The following is a 16236-nucleotide window of genomic DNA, read 5'->3' on the forward strand; positions in this document are numbered from 1 at the left end:
GATTAGAAAAAAAAACATTACATGGAGCTTAGAACAAAAGATCTTCCCATACTGTTTAATATCTCGCCACATATGTTAAGGGTTCAGAAAACATGTTACGCAGGTCTAAACTTTCTGGTTTTCAGTTTGGTTGTCACAATGCTTATTATGGTTATCAAACTGGTTATCATGAAGTGAGAGTCGCTGAAATGCAAGGTAGATAGATACAAAATGGAGCATGGAGGTGGCGGGGGGCTACAGCCCATAACTCGGGTACAGAAGAGTCCTGGCCCGTTGACCTTTGCTGCATGTCTTCCCCCTCTCTAACAACCTTGTTTCTTGTCAACTCACTGTCAAATAAAGGCCACTAGAGATGAAAATATCCTTAAAAAGAGACAGATGCACAATGATTTGATGGAGGTATAAGTTCTAAGAGTGTTCACATCAGCCCTGTTTAGTTCACTTCAATCCGTTTGGAGAGGTGTTAATGTGTCTCTGATGTGGACCATAAAAGGAAAACTCTGGTCTACATAAATCCTAAGTTTTTGTTTAGTTGACGGGAACTCTGCAGTTCGAATGCACATACAAATGCAAAGCAGACTCGACAGCGCTCCAAAAGCAGGAAGTGAACTACAGCACAGGGCATTCTGGGTAAATGCAACCAAAACAAAGATGTGAGTCTAGCGCCAGAAGGAGAAATGCCTTGTGGTCTTTTACCACAGACTAAACAGAAATCCTACAACGGCTAAAGTTCCATGCCACCCATTTTACATTTTGTGAGAAAAGAAGCTGTGCTCAGTGTCTTCTTTCTTCAGAGGTTTCCATGTTGTTTCATTCAGTGGTTTTTGGTGCAGTGCCACCACAGGCGAGGAGGGGAGCAGGTTTCTCAAAGGGTTTGGTTGGTTGGACACAGTGCAGTGTGAAAGCAATACGCAGCATCAGAAAATGTAACAAATGTTGCAACTTTGGACCCTGACTGAACCGAGTCTACCGGACTCTCATGTGAGAAGACACCCTAAGACTTTATGGATGGAGTCCAGGAAGTAGGCCACAGCTACACAAAGTCACAGGCAGACAAAGTCAGAAAGCCCTGGGTTAGAATCCAGGTCTGAGTCCAAAGCTTCCCTCTCAGTCATCCGACACCCTCCACCCCCTGCTGTTGGACATGAGCAATACCGGGAGTGTTTTCTCACAGGTTCACTCCCCCCTCAGGTTAACCTCCTGACTGGGCAGCAGATGGACAGAGGTGGAGCCCACACATCAGCACCACCTCCTGCCCTTGTGTGTTCATGTTTATGTTTATGTCTGTGTGCCCTGCTGGCTAGCTGGCTGTGTGTTGTCAGGTCACACATGGATGCAGGTGCAGGTGTGATCCTTCATGTCGGTTGCTGACACCATCATCACTCATTAAACATGGACGGTCCAGTTTGCCTTTCTTTCTACTGAAACTTTTTTTTTTTTTCAGAGATAGCTCAACAGTGAGACCAACAATCTGAGTACTAAAGCGAACTAGATTTCTGTAAATGAAAAGAATCGGCTTATTTCCCTTAGCATCCAGTCAGAGAAGTATGGCAGAATTGTTTTTCCCTTTTTTTAATCTCAGTGGAAATCCATTTCCCTTCATTTCTAAAATCAGAAGTTCATTGAATTAATCAGTTTTACTGGATTTAGATGGAACAATGCTCTCATGTTGTTACCTACATAAGAGGGCTCGACACGTCAAGGCTTTCCGCTGTTTTCTATAATAGTACAATCATGATCAGGTATGGATAAAAATGGGTTTGAAAACAATGAAACACATCAGGTATTATGAACTTAGCATTTAAGTTAGCTGCGTTATAGAAAGTAAAAACTACATGAAATTAAGAACATCTCAAACCCAGAGCACATCCCAGGAGGGTAGATCATTTTTATTGACAACAGTTTGAATGATCAAAATGATTTGTGATGGTTTCAGGCAGAAAGGTGAGGCTGGGAGGAGAAACGGGAAGTAATGTGTAAACAGGAAGTAAAACTGATGCAGTCTCCTGAACCTCAGTAAACTGAGATGCTTAGAATAGATTTGACATGTCAACCAGCAACCAATAAATTTCCATTATAATAAAGCTGACATGACTTAAAATTTTGTACATACAGAATACTTTAAGCAATTGTTCTCAAACATCTTAAAGCAAATCCCATAATACCCGAGTACCATCGTACTACAACATAATTTTAACTTTTCAGTTCATTGTGTGATGTCATAAAATGACAAAAACAAACCAAATTGACTCACTTATCCAAGGATGCTGCTTAATGGGTTGAATGATGACGTTTAGTTATACTTTCCTTTCTAATCAGAGGTTAAAACGTTCATGTTTGTGGTTTTAATGCCTGACAGACGTCAGGATTAGATGTCGCAAAGTCGCCAACTCTAACCTCAAACTCTAATATGTGTGAAGTGAGAAAGGATGAAACTGTGATGTGTGGGTGTGAACGGAGTTCGAAGTGACAAAACCTGTCTGCACCCAGAAATCACAGAATAATGAATAAAAAATGGCAACATACTGTTTAACCTTGAGTTTTATTATTTTATCGCCCTTAAATTGGAAGGAACTGGCTGGGAAAACAAGACCATTAACAACGAAGCTGGCAATTTATTATTGACTTTCCTACATTTCTAAACTATAAAGACAATATTTCTATTGTCGTATTGCTTTCCTTTTTATTGTTTTATTGCTTTGCTATTTATTGTCTAAACAGCAAAGCAACTTTGCTTCTTTTTTTTTTTTTGTCATGCTGTAATACTGGATTGAGTTGGTTCCTCCGTGGCTGTGATAATGAGCTTTGTATGTAACATAAGATTGTGTTAAAACAACTCACTTTGATATAACATTATACGTTTTACAAATAAAGACAGATGACAGCCATTGTACATGATAAATGGAGACACTGACTGTTAGATATAGCAGCTGCCTATCCATCAGTCACTGTCAGTGAGTTCATCCTCCTGCTGGGTGCATGCTTAAAGTTGAGAATATTTGCCGTTTGGAGCCTCTGTAATGAGAGAAACAGTCTTCCTCAGTTCGCCATGCATAATCATCACTCAGCAGCTGAAGACATGCATATGTTGTGGCAACAAATTAGACATTCAGAAGAACAACAAACATTTAGCACCTCGTCAAACGGAGCAGCTCTGTCTGCCGTGGCTCGCGCTGCACGCTGCCACTGTTCGCAGGCTGCTGTACATACACTGCTCAACATACGCACAGGGAAACATGCTTAAAGAGTGATGTTGCAGTTGCAAAAATAAATAAATAAATAAATAAATAAAAAAATGTGTGCACATACACACAGAGACAAATGCAAACACTCCCACACAGACTGGTCTCCAACCGCGGTGAGAGTCTATCAGCACTTGGTGACATCTGGCAGGGATGCTGCTTGTGAAGACGGGATCTGCTGAGCCCGCTTCGTTGTCACTTTGTGCATGGGTGTTCATGCAAGTGTTATGGTGCGTGTGGGGGCGTGTGTTTGTGTAGGTGGTTGAGTGGGTGAGTAAATGCTGGGTTATGTTTTTGCCAACATCTGGAGTCTAGACTAAGAGACTCTGGCACAGGGGGTAGAAGGGTGGCTGCCTATCCCCACGATGTGGACTTTGGTGCTGACACAGTAGGGGTGCAGGGGGCCCAACGCTGTCAAAGGTTGTGTATTTGTCTTGTGTTTCAATGGCATAGGAAGACAAACTGCCTCAATATTAGTAAGTAATGCTCCATCAGCACCTCCACACCTCCTCTCTGCATGTTTGACCGTGTAGCATTCATAATTTGATCACCAGGAAAGCAAAATTCCCAAACATTTTTAGGAGCGGTTAAAGAATTCTGCAACTACATCAAACATGCACCACTGCTGCAGCATTTACACAACCGCAACTCAAATATTGCAGCAACGTCCCTATAAAAAAAAATTATATATATATATATATTTATTTTATTTTATTTTTTTTAACTTCTGATCCAAAGTGGTGGAAAGACTGCTTTCTGATTAATCGGGCTGATAATTATCTGGCTACTTAGGGGGAACAAATAAAATATTTTTTATTCCATGCTGGTCAGTTGATCCTTCAATATGAAAAATTAAAAAAAATACAAGAAGGTGATGCCAAAGCAAAAGTATCAAAACTGTCCTGATAAAAGCCACAGATTTCCCACCCTTCATCCCAAAGCACATGCCCTATTCAACACCAACACCTGCAAAGAAAAGAACAAGGAGAAAGTTTCATTACCCGTCGTACAACTGTAAAAAAGTACAAATCAAAAACATTACAGCAGTTTTACTGCAATGCATTTTTATTAAATTTTTGCTCCCTGTTATTTTTACCCACAGTTTATTCTTGAAAACTATTCCTACACATTAATTCAGTTCCACTAAGTTTATTTGCGTCGCGCCAATTCACAACAAATGTGGTCTCAAGGCCCTTTTCAAAAAGCTAATCCAATCATACAGAGATTCTAAGTGAAGTAACTTCCACTCAGGTTTGATCCTAGTTATCAGACAACGCAGTCAAGTTCAGTTTATTACTCACGTTGGTTAAAAAGTCTCTAATCCAGCAGATTGCATCGAGTCACTGACTTCACTCCTCCTGAATGAACATGCAGTGACTGTTTATTGCTGCAAGTATCTGTTTACATGCAGAAATGCACAACATGCAATCGTAATGAATAAATCTGAATTTGATTCTGAAGTTTTTTCCAGTAAATCAATTCACCAAGTAACGTATACCGTAGATTTTTTTCAACCTTTTATTTAATTAAGATGATTTTACACTTGCAGTTAATTAAAACACAACATTTATTAGTAGAATATTACATAAGACCAATAGAAAATGTTGAACTAAAATGTGGCGTAAAGTTTATTTTCAAAACATACTTTTAATCTGACAAACTCACCTCATCGGAATACACACCTTGTGTTACTAAATATGACATTATTGCTGGGTCTGACTGTATTTTGTGTGACCTGTTTGAAGTTACATTATTAGAGAATCTTTCAGTTCATTTTTGTTAATTCCATAATCTATAAATCACAAATCAGAATTTCAGAATCTGGTGAGTTATTTCCAGGCTTTTTGAAGTTGCCTTCAGGGTGCCGCTGTAGTTTCAGAAACTTAAGGTAAAATATGTAAATATGAATACCATTTTAAAACTATTGCTAAAAGTTATTGCCACAATGTACAGTCTTATTACTGCTTTGTCCCTTCCTAGTTCCATTTCCTAGCCATAAATTTACTTAATCAATTATTAGTTCAACATTATATACAGAAAACAAAAACAGTAATAAACAAACCCATAATTTACCAAAAGAAGGAAAAAGGCTGAAGCCAAAACTTATTCTTGCCTACCCTGTTCATATACTCAGTGGCCTGTCGCAATTATTACTTAACCCTCTGATGCATGAATTATGATCCTTTGTGTCAGAATTTTTTTTCCATTTTTTAAAATTCTTTTCTTAAGGCATAAAAAAGGTAGGAACATTTTTTTGTAAAAATAATTTTTTTTTAATTTTTTTTTTTTTATGTGATCAATTGTAATTTTGTCCAAATACAAAGTTGTTATTTGAAAAATACATCAGTAGTATTGTTCCTTAGGGGTTCTCTGATGTCACAATATTTTTTTTACTTGCAAGACTTGTCTACAGTAAAAGGAGGGACCGGGTCGGTTCTCATGCTTTTTTGTCTGTCGGCCATATTGTATTTAACAAAAATAATTTCTTGCATTTGCAGCTGATGGCCAGTAGTTGATGGTATATTTTATGATGCATTAGTGTCCACTTCAGTGGTCTGTGTGCATTTATAACATAAAAATCCACAGGAAGCACAAGAAAATGGCTTTTAGATAGCTGTCCACTGTAGTGACCACTATGCATGAAAGGGTTAAGTGTTTAATGATTTTGCGTCTCTAATTTCATGAAATACAGAGAAAATTTGCAAAATTACAGATATGGTTCATCTAATTTTGAGTTTAGATTGTTTGATGATCCCAAAGTCCTGGAGATTTGGTCGAAAATTTAAACCAACAAGTCGCCAACGAGTCATTCTACAGAACTCTAGGTTATACATTATGTTGTTGGGTTTCACCTGAACAAAAGGTTTAATCAGACTTTGCTCTGTTTTCACATGGACTACAACAAATAATTTTATAAACAATGCATTTTGAGACACGACCAAGCAGTGGAGGAACATTTGTCTCTGATAAACATCTATAATGTACTGAAGATCAAAGCTAAAACAAACTCGGCCAGGAAATAAAAAGACTTAATTGCAGCCCTGAAGGCCGCTATTATTAACATTCTGCTCATGAAATTCATTTGTAAAACAACAGTCCTCAAAAAGAGCCATTTACTGTGGCATTTAAAACGAGCATGTCACTGACAAGAGCTCGCTATGCTAATGACACGAAAAGAAGCGACGTTAAAGACAAAGTGAAAATAAATTAGCATAAATTATTTTAAAATGCATCTTTTTTTTTTATTAATATCTTTTAAGCAAAGCTGGAAGCACTTAAACGACACGTGTAACTGTCGCACACACACACACACACACACACACACCCACGCGCGCAAAAAGTCACACATTGATACCCTACAGAATCAGCAGGAGAACCTCTCTGACTTTGGTCTTTCCGTCCCCGTGTTCCAGTGAGGCACTTGAGTTAATTAAGTCTGTAATTACGCAGGATTGTGTTTGTTTACTCTTCCAAATACCAGAATGAGCAAGTGGTTTCAGGGGCGCTCTCTCAAATGTCATGTAATGAACAGGCCAGTTGACATTTGGCCATCCAATTCTTTTCTTCAACCTGACTGTCTTAGTTCTTGTATTAGTTTCAGATTTCACATATTTGGCCAATTAATGTTTTTGAGGTTTAAGTGTGTTCTGGTTGTAGCCTTTGGAAAAATGTGAGAACCATTAGTCTGTGACTTAATGATCAGTTGGAAAAAGTGCAGAAACGCCGTGGTGAGATGCCTCATTATCCCAAGGTTCATCAAAATCCAATCAGCAGTCCTGGATTTCTCTGTGACACATGTGACAAATAGAAGCGTGAGTCATGGGGGGTGTTTTCCTCCTGTCACTTTGATTTCTTGCACACTGTTCCGAAGGTTTGCGTACTACTCTTTCATTATTTTTCTTCCTGTCATTGGAGTTTCACTGTGGGGGATGACATATGCTAATTCTTTAGCGAATAACTCAGGACTGCAGGCAGAAAAAGCTGTCTGAATCGTGCAACATGAACCCCATTGTTCAAGCCTTTCAAATTAATAAAAGCAGGGTTTCTTTCTATTTCCATGGGAACAATTTGCACTTGACAGAGAGCAAAGACGCTGCAATGGAGGAGGACGGTGAGCGGGGGTAGAGCCGGCTGCAGGGTCTGCCTCCAGAATGCCTCCACATGCTCCAGGTCTGTGGATTTATGGCCGTGCCACTGCTGGCCCAGATCCCCCACTGGCTGGGGGTCAGAGGGCGCCGCAGTGCCCTGTACACTTAGCCAGCTGGTCCTGCTAACCCCTGCCACCCACCATCTGAAAGTGAAAATCACACACACACACAAACACACACACACACAGGGCATACAGTAAACAAACACATACATGTATACACCGGGGGAGTGCCAAAAAAAAAAAAAGAATCCTCATTCTCATGAACTACAATTCAGGAGAGATTGAAAAAGATTCAAATAAATCCGAGGTCCACTTTGTGGGTACGCGGGACAATCTGACGTCACCAAGCAGACGGTCCTGGAACGGACAAACACCACAATACAGAGGAAACAACAAAAGCAAAAGACAGAGAGATCCAATTGATTCGTCTTAGTTGAAGACAAATACTTGGAGTTTCACTGTGGTTTTTGTCTTGACTTTGGTTTTTGTTTTTTTACCAAATGCCCAGGAAGATTGAGCTTGACATGTGGAGACCAACCATTAGGTAGCACTCACACATACAGTATAAGCTAATAAAGTGACATTATAGCGTAACCAACCAAACTTTGGCTGGAAGACTGAGGCACTCTGATGCTGAACACATTGGTGCAAAGCAGACCTGCCTTTACTCTTCATTCAGTACTTTCAAGTATAATTGAATCTCTCTACCAGACAGAAACTATGACAACCAATCATCCAGAATCGTAATGTTGTGAAGTGACCTTCACGTCATGCAACTCTCCAACACGGAGAACGCGCCTCCACGAAATAATACCAAGCTGTCGATAAACACACCAAAACATGCTTCTTCAGGTCAGCTCTACATGTCCCAGATAGTAAATGAGTTTCCCTCAGTGATAAACCTCTAATGGTGTGTGTGTGTGTGTGTGCGTGGGTGTGGGGGTGTGCGTGTGTGTGTGTGTATTTCTCTATCTGGCTGAAGGGGTGTACGTGAGTCACCAGCACACCCTGCTTGTCCTCTGGCTCCGGCAGGTCAGCGTCTTAAACCTGGCATGATGAACGCTGACTGTATGCATCCCTGTTATAACATGACACTCCCCATTTACAGTGCTGTCATCATGGACCCAGTTATCGCCTCCCGTAGCGTTTTGCTGACAGACATTTTAAATTAGACTAATAAATTGCCTAGCGCTCTGCCTGGCTCTTTCTAAGAGCTCTGTTACCCAGAGACAAATTAGCGAGCCGCAGGTATCGAGGCCGGGACCGGCACGGAGCGCCACGCTGCTTTTATGAGGCAAAGAGCAGATCTGATTGGAAATGTAAGGGTCATCTGAGAAGGTCGCAGCTAACAGAGAGGACTGGTGATAAAAACAAGGAAACAGACTTTCAAACAAACATTCAGGACCGATCACAGGGCAACGAGCACCCAGCTGGCTTGTTGCAGAAATACAGTTCTTCCTCTCAGGTGGTTAATTAAGTTTTAAACCTTAATGTTCTTTTTAAGTTTAATTTTCTTTAGACATATTTAAATGTGTTTGTTTCCTGAGTCATAAACTACAGCTTATAAAGTAATCAAATTGCATAGTTGCATATGTTTTTTGAAATGCAGCAAAATTAGACATTGTATTGTATCATTACGACAAAGCATTAGGCAATGCTAAGGAGATATAAAAACAAAATTATAAAAATAAAGTCATAAAACTACCACAACGAAGTCATAATATTACAAAAATAAATTTGTATTATTATGACTTTATGCTCATATTATTTTGATTTTATTCATGTAATATTCCTGAAATTTCATTACTTTATTTTCTTTACGTGGCCCTAATACTCCATCGTGTTTTATTGATCCAGATGCATTTACACCTATGGATACCTTGAATGCAGCATTCATTATAAAAGCCAGGGGAAAAAAAAAACAGTTATATGTTCAGAGAAACGCTGAGGTTTGTGATGTAAATGAAGGTAAGCATAGCTAATTTATCCAGTGTGTCTACATCTGCACAGCAATAACAATGACTGGGAAAAATATGTAGAAATATGTATGAGATTTATGTATATGTATAAATAGTTACATCTGGTTAAAAAAATCTGGTCTTTGCCCTGTTTTAGTTTAAGATATCTTGGTAAACAACCTGGTTCTTACAGTTAGTGAACTTTAACCTCGAATATATAAAAACACAGAAGAGATCAAACACTGAATTCAACTGAGTTTATTTGTAGTGCTGTCAGTTGAGTAAAAAAAAGTTAGCACTATGCCTCACTTTGTAAAGCTTGAAATATAAATATGCACACAGTTGTGGTTCTTGCAGGAAGGGAGCCCTGGACAAGCCCCGCCTTCTCCTTTCTAACTGAAAGCCACACATCTACTAAGGGAAACGTACTTCACAACATATGCATACAAGTAGTAGCAAACATGTTCAAGAGACAATTTACAGATAAAATACATTTTATTTTCTAGTTCTTGGGTGCCCCACCCCTTTCTGATGCCACCCTGGGCAACTGCCCATACCAAAAAGCGCCGCTGCAGTGAATGTTTTCAAAAAAAATGCTTTATTGTCTCAAACGAAACACGCCTGAAGATTCTCCGTTTTTCAGGTTTTTATATTCAGGAAGGCTAACAGGAAGTCATTCAGTCATTTAAACATTCATTTAGAAATGTCCCTCTAAATTCATTTCCTATAGAATTTGTGCGCTGAGGCGACGGTCTCTTGTCCTCACCCAGCCCAGCGAACGGCCTAAATTCACGCATATGAAACTTTTAGCTCGTACACGTAGATTTGAACACGTGGGCTAACGAACAAGAAAGTTGAAAAATGTTCAACTTTTCTTGCTGTTGTGGAAAACTTTCACTTTTCGCTGCCCTTCGTCGTGCCCATGTGTGGAGTCCATAACGCTCTGCTGTGAACTAGGAGAGAGAATTTTAATAGGTCAAAATAGGTAGTTAGGTTCAACTGTGTCATGACATATGGAGTTTAAATGTTCAGGTTAATCGAATGTGTTAAAGTTGACAGCTCTAGTTTTTTTATATCCTCACATCGCATGTAATCTCATTCAGCTGATTTTCATCACTCCCTCGTCAGAATTTCTATGTTCCAACTCCAAATGCAAAATACCCTAATTCAAGACGTCTTCGTCTAATATGAGGAGATATATTCAAAACATGGTTGCAAAACCAGAAACATAAACCAGGAACAGAGACACAAATTCTGTTCATTAAACCAGAGTAGATATACATTAGGAGGTGAACTGATGAAGTGGAAGCTGCTAAATGTGGAACAAAGAAAATGGTGGAATCTAATAGGAGGCTGAATAGAAAGTAAGGCAAATAAACCAGAAAACAAAATAATAACCAAACATAACATAACATGAGAACGGTTCACCACACAGAAAGACTGGGGAGGGAAACTTAGAAACACAACTGGCAAGAAGAAATCAAAGGATTCTGTAAAGAGGAGCAGCAGGACTATATGAAGAAATACTGAAGAAAAACTCCAAATCATCACAGAGAACTGCAGACGGGGCGTCCAGCACAATGCAGCGCAAGTTTTAGATGGATGAGAAATAAGCTGAAAATATTACTGTTGAAAATGACATTTCACCCAGTCATTTAACCAGCTTTACCAGCTGCCAGTAAACGCTTATTTTATGTTGTTTTAAATTTTTGCGTATATCATTTTTGCAATACTTCAGGTAAAATGGATTGTTTCCCTCTGGTCGTTCTTTAGTGACGATTTGTATTCGTGTGTCTTACTTGAACTGAACTGAACTGAACTGAACTGAAGTCAGTGCAGACAACGAGCAACGAAGCTGCTACTTGTGATTCTGATTTATGGAAGAACAAACCTGTGAAATCAACTGATACTCGGCTGCAGTGAACTTCAGCAGCCAATAAAGAATCTATATTTAAAGCTGCCATTACAAAAGGTCCCATCGTGTCACTTTCACTCCAGACTCTATTGATAAAATATACATAGAGGATGAAGTGCTGCTTCAGGTGTGGTGAGCTGTGTGTTTGTGTTGATGGGATTGATGTGACGCTAAGACGACTGTGTGTGGAGGAGGGGGAAAAAAAGAAACAGCTTTAATATGTGATGAGAAGTTTGTTGAAGAGAAACGTGTTAATGAGACGTGAGGAACCGTTTCAAGTTTCAATCTATAGAGCAGCGTCGGTTTCTGTGCTCTCATTCTTTCAGCTCCCAGAGCCGAGCCTTAAAATGTCCTCTCCTCTCCAGATGAATTGAGTCGCACTTGGAGAGGAGAGGAGAGGAGAGGAGAGGAGAGGAGAGGAGAGGAGAGGAGAGGAGAGGAGAGGAGAGGAGAGGAGAGGAGAGGAGAGGAGAGGAGAGGAGAGGAGATGGGAACGGAGCGCGTGGGCAGCGCTGCCAGGCACATGACAAAGTGGAAAGTGTTGTCTTTAAAACCGTGTAATGCTCCTCAAATGTGTGGCGACGCAGCCAAAAGCTCAGAAAGAAAGCGTGAGAAGCCAAAAGAAAAAAGAAAAAAAAAAGGAAAAGAAAATGAAAGCTGAAGAGAGTGGAGGTTGGTGGGGGGACGAGACGCAGAGAGAGCTATACAGTCAGCTGAGATAATTGACACTCTCAGAGAGCGAGCCAGCACTTCTCCTCTTCCTCTCATCGTTTAAGTGCCGCGCTGTGGTTTAAGTTATTGCGCCCATTGTAAGTCACAAAGCGGGGAGGAATGTTTGGCCGGCGCTCTGGGAAACGCCACTCCGGGCCCCGCAGCTGTCACAGCTCCGGGGACTTGAATTCTGCCACGGAGAGCTCAATGGCGGGGAGCTGGCACACCAACATGTGCTGCTTATTTTTTTTAATTTTTTTCTGGTGGACTTTATGTGAATCTGAAAACGCGTAGCCGTGTAGCTTCGCTCACATCCTCGCACGCTACCGTGACCGCGCCACTCTCCGACAGCCGCAAGAGTTCAGAGTGAGTCTATGTCGGTTTTATTCACTCGTTACGTTTCTCCTCTTCCGTCCTCTTTTCAGCGGCTCTGCTTTGTGCCTAAACCTGAATGAACAATCGCTCACTGTTCAGAAAACTCCCCGTCCCGCCAAAACAGTTCACTGGGAATCAGAGTCCTATTTTATACGGAGGGAGCAGACGCTCAAAATCTCCAAAGATGGATCAACTGTTTTTTTTTTTTTCTCTTTAGTAAAACTCATTAATATTGTGTGTAAATATATATGTATTTTACAGAAGGCTACATTTATTCATCTATTACATTCATTTCCGGTTGAAACTGAATATGTCACATGTTGATATAAGCAAACAATTTGAATGAGAAGGATTAGTTGGAAAAAAAAGTCTGCTCCTCTCAAAAGTCAGTATTTCTAAACAGCTAAGCGTCAAGCAACCATCTTTAAACACAAAACAGGCAATGTGTATTTATAAAAATAATCAACAAAGAAAAAATGCATACTTTCTGTGCAGTGATACAGCACTCTACTGAATCAATATACTTCATTATACAGTGATAAAACGTTATATTTTATTTACTAAAAGTAAATTTGATCTACTCTCGACCTATTGTTGCACAGATTTGTTCCATAAACAGAAATCCAGCTCTCCACTTGTTAAGTTGTGACTTTGGGTTTTTTCCTCATGTCTGAGATACATGCAAAAATAAAAAAATTCAAACGTGCAGAGATCATCTGGCATCATTTTACCAGCAAGAAAAAATTGATTTCACTAAAGCCGTTTTCTGAGTCTGTCACATTAATAATCCGCTTCAAACATCTGCTTTCTTAATGAAGTGATAAGGACTTTACAACACCGCGGATAAACGGCCGCATCGTGCATCATAAAATAAACATTTGCTACAATCAGCCTGATTATTCTCACATTATTTTGTATTTTCTGCTTACAGGAAAAACTATCAAATGTAAATTTTATTTATTATGTGTTTTAATTATGCCAGAAAACATGAACCCTTCAAGAAAAATTATGCTAATTTAAAGATATTTTTTTCATGCCTATTTAATGACCTGTTTTTGATCAGGTTTTGTGCTTGAAGCTGCATTAATTACAGACTTGTGAGCCTTTAAAATAAAACCTTGAAATGGAATCATACTGACATTTTGAGTCGGTCACTGTAATTGAAACACTTCAGCCTTGCTTTAGGCCAGACTGTTGAAGCTTTAGCTTGTGCTGCACGGCTCTTCCTCTCACGATCATCTTATTATGATAATCAGCCTCACATTTTCCTGCAGTTATCTCGCTTTGTGGCACAACAACGCCTAAGAAAAACTATGCAGAGGAACCCAAAGGCCTTAATCAACAACAAGAGCTCTGCCCGCTGGGAGGTTCTCAAACCTCGGGAGATTAGAGAGGAAGCTAACTCCGTGTAGCCTCTGTTGTGCTGTTTTCTTCTGATGTGACGTCGTCGGCTGCAGCTTTAATGGCCATGCGAGGTTGCTTCCCTGTGACGCTCTCCACCTCCGACAATTACAGCCCTGCAGTTTGATGTCACGCATTGTGCTGCGCGCCGCATGCATCAAGAACTGATAGAATTCATAATTAGACATGAGCTACATGTGCACCTTTGGGTTTAATACGCATGAACAAGCGGGAAAATGTACAGAAAAGGACGTGTGTGATTGTTGTCAGCTTTTGATGAAGCAACAGCAACGGCGGTGATAATGGCTCAGTAGTTCATTTTATTTTATTTGACCCTGACAAAATGTACTCCCTCAACATTTGGGAAATTTTTTAGCCAATTAATGTTAAAGCTGAGAATTACACACATTCATTGGAAGGGGCAGCATTTAGAAGAATTGACTTTTTTGAGCAGAACCTGATGTTATAATGTTACTCGCTCCTCAAAAACAGACCTGGAGTGTTGCCTTGATTCTTTCCTGCATGTTTGCGAAATCCTTTCGTCTCCATGGCAACCATTCAGTTCTACAAAACGCCTGGGTGGACCTAGCTCCGCCTTCGAGACACAGCTCCTCCTCTGAGCTCCTCTCAGCTCCCTCAGACTAGCCAGTAGCAATTAGCAAACACCTGGTGGAACTGCTCATCTGCTGAGCTCATTATAGGAGCTACTTCTCAGTGAAACGCTGGTAAAAACGTTGTTAAATGGTTAATAGAGGAGCCATAATGTGACGACTTCCTAAAGACGGAGTCTCAGAACAAGTGTTCCTTAAAGAGACAGAGGCCCAATTTAAGTAAAATTTCTTTTAAGTCATATTTGATATATAGCAATTTTGTAACAACTGAAGGTAGCATAGTTTATTGATCATGCTATACTACTGCAAATTTAATAATTAAATACACTTTATTAATCCCAAATGGTAAAAAAATAAACCTTTATAACCGACAATCCAAGTTTCTATGGTGATTGCTGTGGGTAGGAAGGATTACCTGCAGCAGTCTGTAATTCAGCAGCTCTGTAAAAAAAAAAACTTTGACAATAGAATCTCTATTATTGCATTGCTGTCTTATGGAGATGATGCAGTCTGTTATTTTCTTCCTTTTATGAATCATTCTTCTTCTCACAATCACCTTCAGACTCCACTTCTTCTCCCATGATGTAAATAAAGAAAGTTTAATATGTTTCTGTTTCTCCTTGAAGTTCACAGCAGGCAGACGGGGGACAGAACCAGAGCCAGGCCAAAAGTCAGACCTCCGTCAGGCCCTCTGTTCAGCTGAAGAACCCAAGACTTTTTATTCCACTTTCATTTCCAGCATTTCTGTCTTACATCAGAGTTAACAACAGAATTCAGATTTATGCCATAAAATATTTTGCTGTAAGCTTTTTCTCCCCAGTCTCACTAGTGTTGGTATATTTTGTTTATCTGTTATTACTATGTGTGAATCAAAAGTAAAGCCGTTTTGATTCCATTAATAGTATGTTTTGATTATTTGGCTACTTTGGTTTTAGTTCATTATCAATATGAAGTTATTGATTAGTAACTAATAAATGTTACTTTACTGATTATCGGCTGTTATTAATTTTCTAATTTTCAATCCAGTGCTTTTTCCTGCATTGATTTGAAATAAAACTTTGAATCTTGGAACATATGCAGACTTTCACTTGTGCTTCTTCCGGTGTGATAAAGAAACCTCTCTCAAATGGAAAGGCGTTCTCACTCTTCAGAGTGATTTTGACAGATTGTGACTCATAGTTTTCTGTATTTGACCTTCTCTGTGGCGTTAACGCTGAAATAATGAATTCAGGGCGAAGTGAAACACAAACTCGGAAATCTGAAGGAGCCCCCGTCCTCCCCCCTCGTGCAAACACATACATATTTCTCTTGCAAAAATGCTAATTTAATTTTGTGCACTTCCATCTTCCAACATGCCCTCACCTGCACACCCACCTTGATAACACACACACACACCCACACACCATTATACACATGCACACCTCTTCTTCTGCCCTTCCTCCCCCTGTGCTCTACTGTAGCTTTGCCATTAGAGTTATTTGCATCTGACTGAGAGTCCATTAGAATAATAATTAGCCTGACCCACCAAAGAGGGACGGCCTTTCGGCAGCTCAGAACTAGACACCAAACTAGACACACACACACGCACACACACCCCGTCAATCCAAAGAGACCCTTTCACATTCCATTTCATCTAAGGACTTCTATGCAATTCATTTGAACAAACAATGTTTTTTTTTTTTTGCCCACGTGGGCTTCTGAATGTTTAAACTCGAGGATTTTACGTCTTTTTTTTTTCTCTTCCTTGCTTGAAAAATCAGTAAGCGTGAAACCTTTGAAGTAGACTAAAGGGAATAGAACAAAAAAAAACAACCAAAAAAGTTGGGTTACTTGTTTTAGAATTTGTCTAAAACGGCACTCAAATTACAGAGCA

The 16236-nt window shown here is 39.7% G+C and overlaps 1 long non-coding RNA gene across 1 annotated transcript; it reads left to right on the plus strand.

Annotated features, from left to right (window-relative positions):
- The first annotated feature begins 11734 nt into the window (after positions 1-11734).
- LOC116714348 (uncharacterized) lies at positions 11735-15438 on the plus strand. The gene is made up of 2 exons (XR_004338044.1): positions 11735-12342; positions 14990-15438. It is a non-coding gene; the product is annotated as an uncharacterized LOC116714348 (long non-coding RNA).
- Positions 15439-16236: the final 798 nt, after the last annotated feature.

Source organism: Xiphophorus hellerii, chromosome 3, assembly GCF_003331165.1.
Source record: "Xiphophorus hellerii strain 12219 chromosome 3, Xiphophorus_hellerii-4.1, whole genome shotgun sequence".
Taxonomy (NCBI): domain Eukaryota; kingdom Metazoa; phylum Chordata; class Actinopteri; order Cyprinodontiformes; family Poeciliidae; genus Xiphophorus; species Xiphophorus hellerii.